General features: G+C 39.3%; 2 protein-coding genes across 4 annotated transcripts in view; both read right to left on the reverse strand.

Annotated features, from left to right (window-relative positions):
- LOC145445865 (neuronal pentraxin-2-like) overlaps nucleotides 1-10,578 on the reverse strand; it is a 540,218-nt gene that overhangs the window by 118,233 nt on the left and 411,407 nt on the right. The gene's annotated exons all lie outside the window — the stretch shown is intronic.
- The window catches only part of LOC145445854 (cytochrome P450 4V2-like), a 416,089-nt gene that overhangs the window by 64,187 nt on the left and 341,324 nt on the right, over nucleotides 1-10,578 (reverse strand). The gene's annotated exons all lie outside the window — the stretch shown is intronic.

Consider the following 10,578-nt stretch of genomic DNA (forward strand, 5'->3'; position numbering starts at 1 on the left):
TGGGGAGAGATAATCATTGACGAGTCGGGGAGTCATGTCCGCTCGAATAGCGGATAAACACAGACCTTCGGTCTGCCCATTGCCCAGTGTGTTATTTGTAGGGATCAGGACTGTAAATGCCGCACTTCAAACCCGCTAATGTGGAGTGGACGAACTAGAAGGGGGCCCAAATTTACTTCGTGAATAGACATAAATTATCCTGCAATATTTTCAAAATGTATGGACCTTTTTAAAAAAAATCGGGCTACGCGCGATTTATTATTTAGTCATTTATAGAAATAGGCATTTCGGCGTCGGCCACTATAAAGGTATACCATGCCACGCCGCACCAAGAAATGTTAGGTTTAGCGTACCAAAAAGTTCAGTGACTAGAAATCCTAGACCGAAGAGAACTGCCGTTATGTTCACCGAAAACATCGGGATATGTCCAATGTCGATGGACGCAAGTGATGAACATCGGACGTACGCGAGTAGTGTTATAAGGCCTCCTAAGGGCCCGTCAAGGAGATGACGCCACGTGTCCATCCACGCCCACATTCAAATTTGACTGATACGCCAACGCTCAAATCTTCTGATTTCGCGTTTTCGACTTTAATCAGCTTATACAAACGAGCATATTCAACTAGCAGTGATGCTATATCGATACAGTGCAGTATGTATAGCTGGATGCTAACCAATTCACATTTAACAATGCGACCCGCGCACAATTATGTAACCCGATTTTCGTTGAATATTGACGACCCCGACAAATCGAATGAGTTCTTTTCCATAGACATCTATCAGACAGTTGTCAGTCCAATGGGCACGAACTTGAGATTCCGTGGGGTTAAATTCCAAATCAAATAAGATCAGAGTATCTCTCCGCGCTTTCAGGATTTGGACTGATGCGCAACACTACAATATGTGGCCACACAAACCTGTATACACGTACAGTTGTTACTTATAGTGCCATCGTCGCCCGCCAATGCGATAAACTCCCAACAGCTGAAACATAGGGCTTCAATCTAATACCAGCATGACTTTTACAGGTCGAGAATAAGGGTAATTTAATTGCAACTTAAACGCCTGCGGCGACTATAATTCGAAGATTGTTTCGCCTCGAGGGTCGGATGAAACATATGAATCCATTCGCGTGACGCGCTATGGCCAATTTAGGATGATGAGCCAAAACACGTAGGCGAGTGCATGTAGATAATAACTATATATTTAGAACAAATCAAGTATTGATTTCATGATAACGTACTCGCTTCAAAACATTCACCTGGAATCTGGTTACAGATTTGCTGATGGTACCTGCTGACAGCATCATAACCACGTGACCTTTACTCACCCATCAGCTAATGTCTTACTATGTTACTAAAACATGCTTTCTGCATGTTCTTTTGTGAAGACAAACGTAATTTACTGATGTCCTAAATATTTTATTAATTCAGCTACTTTATGTGGCAGCTCATAATTTGAAATCAGCAACGACTTCATTACATTATGAGTCTTACATTATACGTTACTCCCTACGTCCAAATAGAAATACGGCTTGCTTGATTCTTTACTGAAAAAAAGCGTTTATATTCAACTCGTTGCATTTTAAATTGCTTGGAGTCGTGACGGAAGTTATGAACGAAATATGCCTACTGCCCAGTGAACCTGTAGAGGCGCGATCTACTTAACACGCGCATGGATCGCTTATTCCCACTAAATCGCTAAAAGTAATAAACGTGCTGGAGTTGTCAACCGAAAATCACATTTATGATACGAAATAAGTCATTGCCATTTTAAATTTATGGGATGTTTATGAACTGCCTTTGAAATGCGTTGGCCCCGAAGTCGGGTCATTGCACCAGCAATAAAAGAAAGTATTATAGTAAGTGTAATCAGGTCGATAAAATTATTATATTTTTTGAATACATTTCATCAATATCTTGATGCTATCGTGAGCCGCTAAAATGTTGTCTGCGTGCGATCCGCTGACCGTAGTTTGCTCATCCCCGGTTTTCAGCATAATCTTTCGAGTAAGTACTGTTGGTAGGCAAAACTTATCAGAATATACTTTGATAAAGGCAGGAGTAAGTCGTTACCGAGTACCTTTCGTCAGCAACTTCTTCAGTAACAGAAATGGCTGATCAATCGAGACTTATCGAAATAAATGAACAGCATGCGATATGAATAGGACATAAGCTACGATGTCCGATAATTCCTTTCATCACACTATATGTTTTAGCTGCATTCGTTGGATTTGAGTAGAAATCCTGATATCTCCTCCTGCTACAAAACACTAACTGAAATCATGCACAAAACCCGCGTTGAAGAATTCAATCTGAGTAATTGCAAGATGCTTTCCATGCAAATCAGGAATCTTAGCGAAGAGATGGGGAAACGATGCGCTACAGTAAGTTCTTTCTACTCTCTCATGGATCTCAATAAAGCAATGTAGTTCAGATTTCGTTTATGAAATTGCATGATCTGAACCGCCTAATATTCAATTATTCAATGAACAGCTAAAGATAATCGACCTCAGTGACAGCGATAGAACAAGAATCGACGAGGAATATGTGAATATCATTAAGAGCTTCGTGAAATATCATCCTGAATGTCGCCAACTCAAACTGATCTTGCCGAGCTTGAATGGTGTAGACAGGAAAACTTTAAGGAAACAATTGCATTCGCCCGGTAAGACGATATTTACGCATAAATATGCATCTATACATTAGAATTCGGCGCCTTTATTCCATCACTTCATATTACTTATCGTGTTCGCTACGGCTTGATAAAATTGTAGGTAGTTACATAACACGATAGGTTAACACAGGTTGATGTAACTTTGCTCACATGTATGTATTGAGGTTAAGAATTCCCGTAAAATTAATTACTCGGCAAAGTATTCTCGTAAATAACAACGAAATAACAACATTTATATCTGTTCCATATAAACAATATTTATAAAACACGATATTTGGTCGTGGAGAAACGACGATAATATGGCATCGGAAGGTGGATAATTTTGAGCCGTCATAACTCCCTGTCGCCAATTTGATCGGAATTTGATCAAATTTGACCTGTTTTCTAGGTGACCTAACAATTCCCCGACGTTTAGACGGATAAATTTGAAAAATGAAAATGTTCCAGATAAAGACGCTTTTCATGGATCAATCTTTCATGTAATCTCAGAAGAAACTGCATCCATCCTATAGTAAAATTGATGTAATTAAACGGCGAAGACATATATTATAAAAAATATTACATGATATATGACAAAGGAGTATCCATCATCTTGTTAATGCCATTGCAATAGACGTTAGTCCAATTCCAGCAAGCATGAGCCTCTTCCAAACTTTATTATCATCGAAAGCTGCGTTATCAAAAAATCCTACAAAACTGTTCTGAAACAAACAAACAAATGTAAGTCTTCCTAATCTATCAGAAGAAAGTACCGTACTTCCTAGGTAATTGAAAGTTCGGAGCGCTTGGATTGTAAATTACTGGGCCTTATGAGAAAATGTAAATTGAAAACGGAATTGTGATGTGCGAGCTAAGTTTCAGTATCGATAGATGATATGGGCTATGGAGAGCAGATACACAGTACCTCAAGCTAAATGATATTTCCTAAATCCCCATAAGGTCATGTAAAATCACTCGCCCATCCTCCATTTTCCCCTATCCACTTTCGTCTTCTACTACCAATGTAATTCCCGACTGACTGTATGATACCTTCTATATTCTCCCCGCGATGCTCATCCTTGTTTTTGTGAGCAAGAATGCTACCGAGCACGTACAGAAAGACAATCCGACCCCAATTCTCTTGGGTATCTTTAAAAATTTCATCAGCTATCACCAGGAACATCCGCTCATCCATAGAATATTCTTCATATTTTTCATCGACTTCAACAATACTGTATCTTAGACGTTTAGAGAGGGCTTTTACGACGGTTCGATGTCGCTCGAACATTTCATCACCAACTCGTCGTAAGGTTCTCTCCGCTTTCGTATTCGCCTTAAGGCTTGCCCCGTCCAATTGGTACATGATAAAATTCCTGGCCAAGGAATATGCTCCGGATATAATTTCATCCTTTTCTTCAGTGATCGATGGTAATACTCGTGATAATTCCATGGTTTGATGATAACAGCGAGTCAGAGCACATTCAGAGATCCAAGCTACTTTGAAAAGTAGGATCCAAGAATTTGCTCGTTCATTTTCATGAGAGACTGACGATGGGGTTGATATTATCAATTAGAACATATTCGCTGGTCACCGCAAAGAACATATTGCCTGTTTCACAATACATACCGCTTTAATGATATTTGGCTGTTTCTCAAACCTTGCGTGATAATGTTTCGGATTGATTACTATTCGAGGGAAACTCATTCAGAGATTTACGTTACTGAATTCAGTGTCAAAGTATTTGTTCATTTATTTTTATGTAAAACTTCCGATGCGGTTGAAATTGCGAATTAGAAACTAATTTCGGGCTACCTCAAATACAATATTTCCAGTTTCATAATACATACCCCGTTAATGATATTTTTATATTTCCTCGACATTATCTATTTATCTTAATGTTTCGGATTGATTACTATTCCAGGGAAATGTCAACCAAATTTCGTATCGGTCATATAACTATATTACTGTAATTTCATTGCTCGCAAATTAAATTTTACTACTCGACTCGAATCATTATAACTAGGGCAAGCTTTTGTTGCAGTTAAATCCGCGGAAAGTTGCATTTATTTACTTATTTTTGATAAAAGTTGCACTAAAACACCACTTTTTGCTCGGTTGACTAACAAAAAAATCAATTTATCGGCCCAGCTCCCGAAATACCCGTACTTCGGTGCTGATTTACGGTGTTTCAGTCGAATTTGGCCGTGTATTTCACCAAAACCGAAAATACTTTCATGAAAAATTGAAAAAGCTGCAAAATGTTGCAAAGAATTGCATGAAAAAAAATGGACAAAAGTTGCAAAAAGTTGCACTCTAAGATTCCGTCAAATAGCTTAAAACAGCATTCTACATATCTTACGAGTATTTAGGAAGCTGCCGGAAGCTGTAAAAAAAGTGCAAAAGTTGCAAAAACTTGCCCTAATTATAACAAATATAGTCGATATGGATTTCAGCACTCGAATTAGAGCACTAGGCGCATCGAAGAAATTTCGACTTCTTGACTATCCAGTTCTAAATGATCACTATGGCCGATGTCAGAACAAATTTTATGTATAGCAATGCGCGACTCGATATTATGACTATTATTCATTTTTCAGGGTTATTCGATCTCGTCATTCGGAAGGTATCAGATAACTTGTTGTGATTTAGACTGACTTTTCAGGTTTTAGGTAAAACTGGACCCATAATACTTATTTTCTAATCACGGTAAAATCGCTACTTCTTCTACTTGATTAGAAATTTAATATGCTATGATAGTCGAATTTTAAAAAGTACTTTTTCAACGGCCTTGATGAAAGGTAGAAGTTTATTCTAAATTGTACAGTGAATTTCCGCGATGCTGGATGGCTATCGCAAAGGAAACATAGCTAAATAAATTGAAAAATTTAGCAAAGTTCCGCTGTGCGATATTAGAGCTCTAAAAATTATCCAACGGCATCAGCCCGCATGTTGGATATTATCGAAAGTAAACGAATATCATTACTCACTACGATCAACAGCGCAATCGCTACTTCTTGTACTTGAGTAGAAATTTACTATGTCATGAAAGTCAAATTTTGAAAAGTGCTTTTTCAACGGCTTTCATGAAGGACAGCAGTTTATTCTAAATTGCAAAATGAATTTTCGCGATGCTGAATGGCTATCTTAAGGAAAACATAGCCAAATAAATCAAATATTTTACAAAGTTCCGCTATGCGACATTAGAGTTCTAAAAATTACAATTCGACAGGAGCAGCACCGTAACTGCCGCACCCCAAACCCCCCAATTGGGGGGGGCCCGAGCTCGATGCGGGGCCCAAAATTATTTCGTGAATTAGCATAAATCATAGAGTATTTTTTGAAAATTTATGCAATTTTTTTAAAAATTTTTCGCGCTGCGCGCGAATTCACGTAGCCATTTATCTTTCTTATTGGGTATTGGGCCATTACCGCGCCACGACCCACCAAGACATACAATCAAGTTTTAGGCCATATAACATGCGACTCCAAGAAGTGTGCCAGAACGATTGGCATCAAGAAAAGCTTGGCCGAAAAAATCTATGCCGTTATGCAGATCAAAGACTTCGCTATACATACAAAATACATTTAGGTTTAATTGTCCATAGGCGCCTAAATGACTGGCGCCGAATGTTCCTGTCTTTGCAATCTGAACCTCACAAGACAAATACCATCCCGCTGGGAAAACTTTATGCCAGTGAAGAAATACCAATTTGAAATCGTGTGCTTCTCTTAGTTTAGAAGCCCAAGTTTGGGCGGTTCTATATTTTCTGATATAGCAGACTGGAAGTCACGAAATAACATCATGTAACGAAGTCATATCAACGGTTCCGCCCGCCCGAAGACGTTCAATCATTATTTACGGGCCCTCCCGTTTTCAAGACACTTCACTCAGCTCTACCGGTAAATCTAATTACGTGAGTAGAGAAGACAATAAATTGATAGCATATTATATATGCAGTCGCCGATCTGATTTACCGATTTTATCATAAATTATCGAAAATTTTGGCACTGTCTCTCAATACAGTACGGGTAATTTCGTGACAAACGTAAACAACGTGATGGGGGGTCGTTTTATCACCCTATGGGAGCCCAAGACCCACGTTCTTGGGGGCCTGACGAGGTGCTGTTTCGTTCCTGCCAACGGGTATACGCCCGAAGATGTTTAATTATTATTGAGTGGTCCTACCATTTCAAACACACCTCACTCAGCTCTACCGGCAAATCTGATTACGTGAGTAGAGAGGACAATATATTGATAGCATATTATATATGCAGTCGCCGATCTGATTGACCGATTTTATCATAAATTATCGAAAATTTTCGCGCTTCGCGCTGGCTCACAATACAGTACGGGTAATTTCGTGACAAACGCGAACAACGTGATGGGGGGGGGGGCGTTTTATCACCCTATGGGAGCCCAAGACCCACGTTTTTGGGGGCCTGACGAGGTGCTGTTTTGTTCCTGCCAACGGGTATGCGCCCGAAGATGTTTAATTATTATTGAGTGGTCCTACCTTTTCAAACACACCTCACTCAGCTCTACCGGCAAATCTGATTACGTGAGCAGAGAGAAGATAAAAATTGACAACAATGTATGCAATTCCCGATCATACTGACCGATGAAATCATTAATACTAGAAATTTTGCGCGCTTAGAGCGCTTAGACCACTAAAGCTGGTTCACTAAAGAAACTCCCAATGAAAATGATGAATAGTGGTAAACAGTGTATCGCCGGAGGGGGGTCTGGGGGGCGAAGCCCCCCAGACGTTCGGTCTATAACACTATGGGGGGCCCAAGACCAAAGTTTTGGGGGGGGCCTGACGAAGTGCTGTTACGGCCCTGGACATGAGTCCGCATGTTTGATATTATCGAAAGAAAACGAATATCATTACTCACCACTATCAACAGCGCAATGTCGAGTAACGTTTTACTTCGTCGGAAATAGCTATACTTCTACTGAAAACCGGGGATGAGCAAACTACGGTCAGCGGATCGCACGCAGACAACATTTTAGCGGCTCACGATAGCATCAAGATATTGATGAAATGTATTCAAAAAATATAATAATTTTATCGACCTGAATAAACTTACTATAATACTTTATTGCTGGTGCAATGACTCGACTTCGGGGCCAACGCATTTCAAAGGCAGTTCATAAACATCCCATAAATTTAAAATGGCAATGACTTATTTCGTATCTTAAATGTGATTTTCGGTTGACAACTCCAGCACGTATATTACTCTTAGTGATTTAGTGGGAATAAGCGATCCATGTGCGTGTTAAGTAGATCGCGCCTCTACAGGTTCACTGGGCAGTAGGCATAACTCGTTCGTAACTTCCGTCACGACTCCAAGCAATTTAAAATGCAACGAGTTGAATATAAACGCTTTTTTTCAGTAAAGAATCAAGCAAACCGTATTTCTATTTGAACGTAGGGAGTAACGTAAAATGTAAGACTCATAATGTAGTGAAGTCGTTGCTGATTTCAAATTATGAGCTGCCACATAAAGTAGCTAAATTATTAAAATATTTAGGACATCAGTAAATCACGTTTGTCTTCACAAAAGAACATGCAGAAAGCATGTTTTAGTAACATAGTAAGACATTAGCTGATGGGTGAGTAAAGGTCACATGGTTATGATGCTGTCAGCAGGTACCATCAGCAAATCTGTAACCAGATTCCAGGTGAATGTTTTGACGCGAGTACGTTATCATGAAATCAATACTTGATTTGTTCTAAATATATAGTTAATATCTACATGCACTCGCCTACGTGTTTTGGCTCATCATCCTAAATTGGCCATAGCGCGTCACGCGAATGGATTCATAATGTTTCATCCGACCCTCGAGGCGAAACAATCTTCGAATTATAGTCGCCGCAGGCGTTTAAGTTGCAATTAAATTACCCTTATTCTCGACCTGTAAAAGTTATGCTGGTATTAGATTGAAGCCCTATGTGTCAGCTGTTGGGAGTTCATCGCATTGGCGGGCGACGATGGCACTACAAGTAACAACTGTACGTGTATACAGGTTTGTGTGGCCACATATTGTAGTGTTGCGCATCAGTCCAAATCCTGAAAGCGCGGAGAGATACTCTGATCTTATTTGATTTGGAATTTAACCCCACGGAATCTCAAGTTCGTGCCCATTGGACTGACAACTGCCTGATAGATTTCTGTGGAAAAGAACTCATTCGATTTGTCGGGGTCGTCAATATTCAACGAAAATCGGGTTACATAATTGTGCGCGGGTCGCATTGTTAAATGTGAATTGGTTAGCATCCAGCTATACATACTGCACTGTATCGATATAGCATCACTGCTAGTTGAATATGCTCGTTTGTACAAGCTGATTAAAGTCGAAAACGCAAAATCAGAAGATTTGAGCGTTGGCGTATCAGTCTTTCCAACAGCGGGAATTAAAACCGAGCCTGTTTCTGATGACGAAGCAATGACAGCCTATTTTGGTCATTATCGATCACGCGCATTGCCGAAAGTCGAGACAAATGTGGAAATCCGTCCAACCACGGAAAAAGCTAACCTTTCGGTTTTCTTGAGACCAGAAATGAAAGCAGTGCCTTTTACCAAGGCCGACCAAAAACATTATCGCATTTATTATCATGTAGATATTCCATCTAATAAATGGTGATGGGTAAGATATTACAAATGTGTGCTCAATGTTTGTGCTCTATCTTATTTGACAGCTGATAGCATTTAACACCTACAATACAGACGAGGAATTTAGATCGGCGCGATAGTGTAGTGGTTGCTGTTCCGCTCTATAAGTCAGACGGTGATCAGTTCGAATCTAGGAGAGGGTATGTTTACATCCTGCGGAAATTTCTGAATGACGGACAGAATTTAAAAAATAAAAGTAAAAATTTAAAAAATAGAAACAAAAATGGCGGGAAAATTCAAATTTGAATGTGGGCGTGGATGGACACGTGGCGTCATCTCATTGGCGGGCCCTTAGGAGGCCTTATAACACTACTGACGAAAATCAGATTTGGAGCAGATATTTGACAATTTTGCGACAGTCGGATCGGATTCGGATATTATCACAGATTTATGATCGGATATTTCCGTATAGTTGTAACCGGAAATGGGTTTTGATTACATGCGGGAGAAAGAAGACACCAACTCGGTAACTAAACGCATACAGTCGACACCTTGCATTGCTGTAAAATGTTTGTGAAGAGTCCAAACAAATATAAATCAAATATCATCACTACCGTTTGAGAATGGACACTATTACAAGGCCAATGATATTATCACACATATTTGTTAATACACATTACCCAGCATAACATATTTGCCACTACAATGATATATACCATTTGAACTAATAAAGAAATGGCATCATGGACTGGGACATGAACTCTCTTGAGCTTATCAGTATCGTATTCTTGCAGAGCAGTGTCTAAAGTTCTCGAAATTCAAGGCAACCATGGCAGGATCTGAATCAGAGTAATTCAAAGTAGTGTCCATTGTCATTCAGGTAGAGGTAAAAGTATGGACGTTAGTTTTATTCTCAAATAAAGGTAAAAGCAGCTACTTCCAATTAGTTAAAAAGTGACGTATTTCGACCTAGTTTACCATATAAAACTGACAATTGTGAAAAAGCAGAAAAAATAGTAATTCAAATGATGACCACTTGAGCAAGTAAAACAATTGGGCAAAACCTTCTTGATTACTTCAGAAAAGTAGAAGTTATTCGTTTCTCATCGACTCTGCTAAGAATTACACCAGTCTAGATGGGTGTAAAACTCGGACTTGTACTCTGAGTTCCAATTTTTTTATTATTACCATGAATAGGGGTGTCGCATTACCGCGTAATGGCGTCGATACCAGTAAAATATTTCAATAATTTCAATTCAATGAGAGATTGTTACAAAGCTACCGACGTCGCATACCACTTGTGT

Source organism: Botryllus schlosseri, chromosome 9 (assembly GCF_051294905.1).
Source record: "Botryllus schlosseri isolate E-star chromosome 9, Bs_hap1, whole genome shotgun sequence".
NCBI classification, from domain to species: Eukaryota; Metazoa; Chordata; class Ascidiacea; order Stolidobranchia; family Styelidae; genus Botryllus; species Botryllus schlosseri.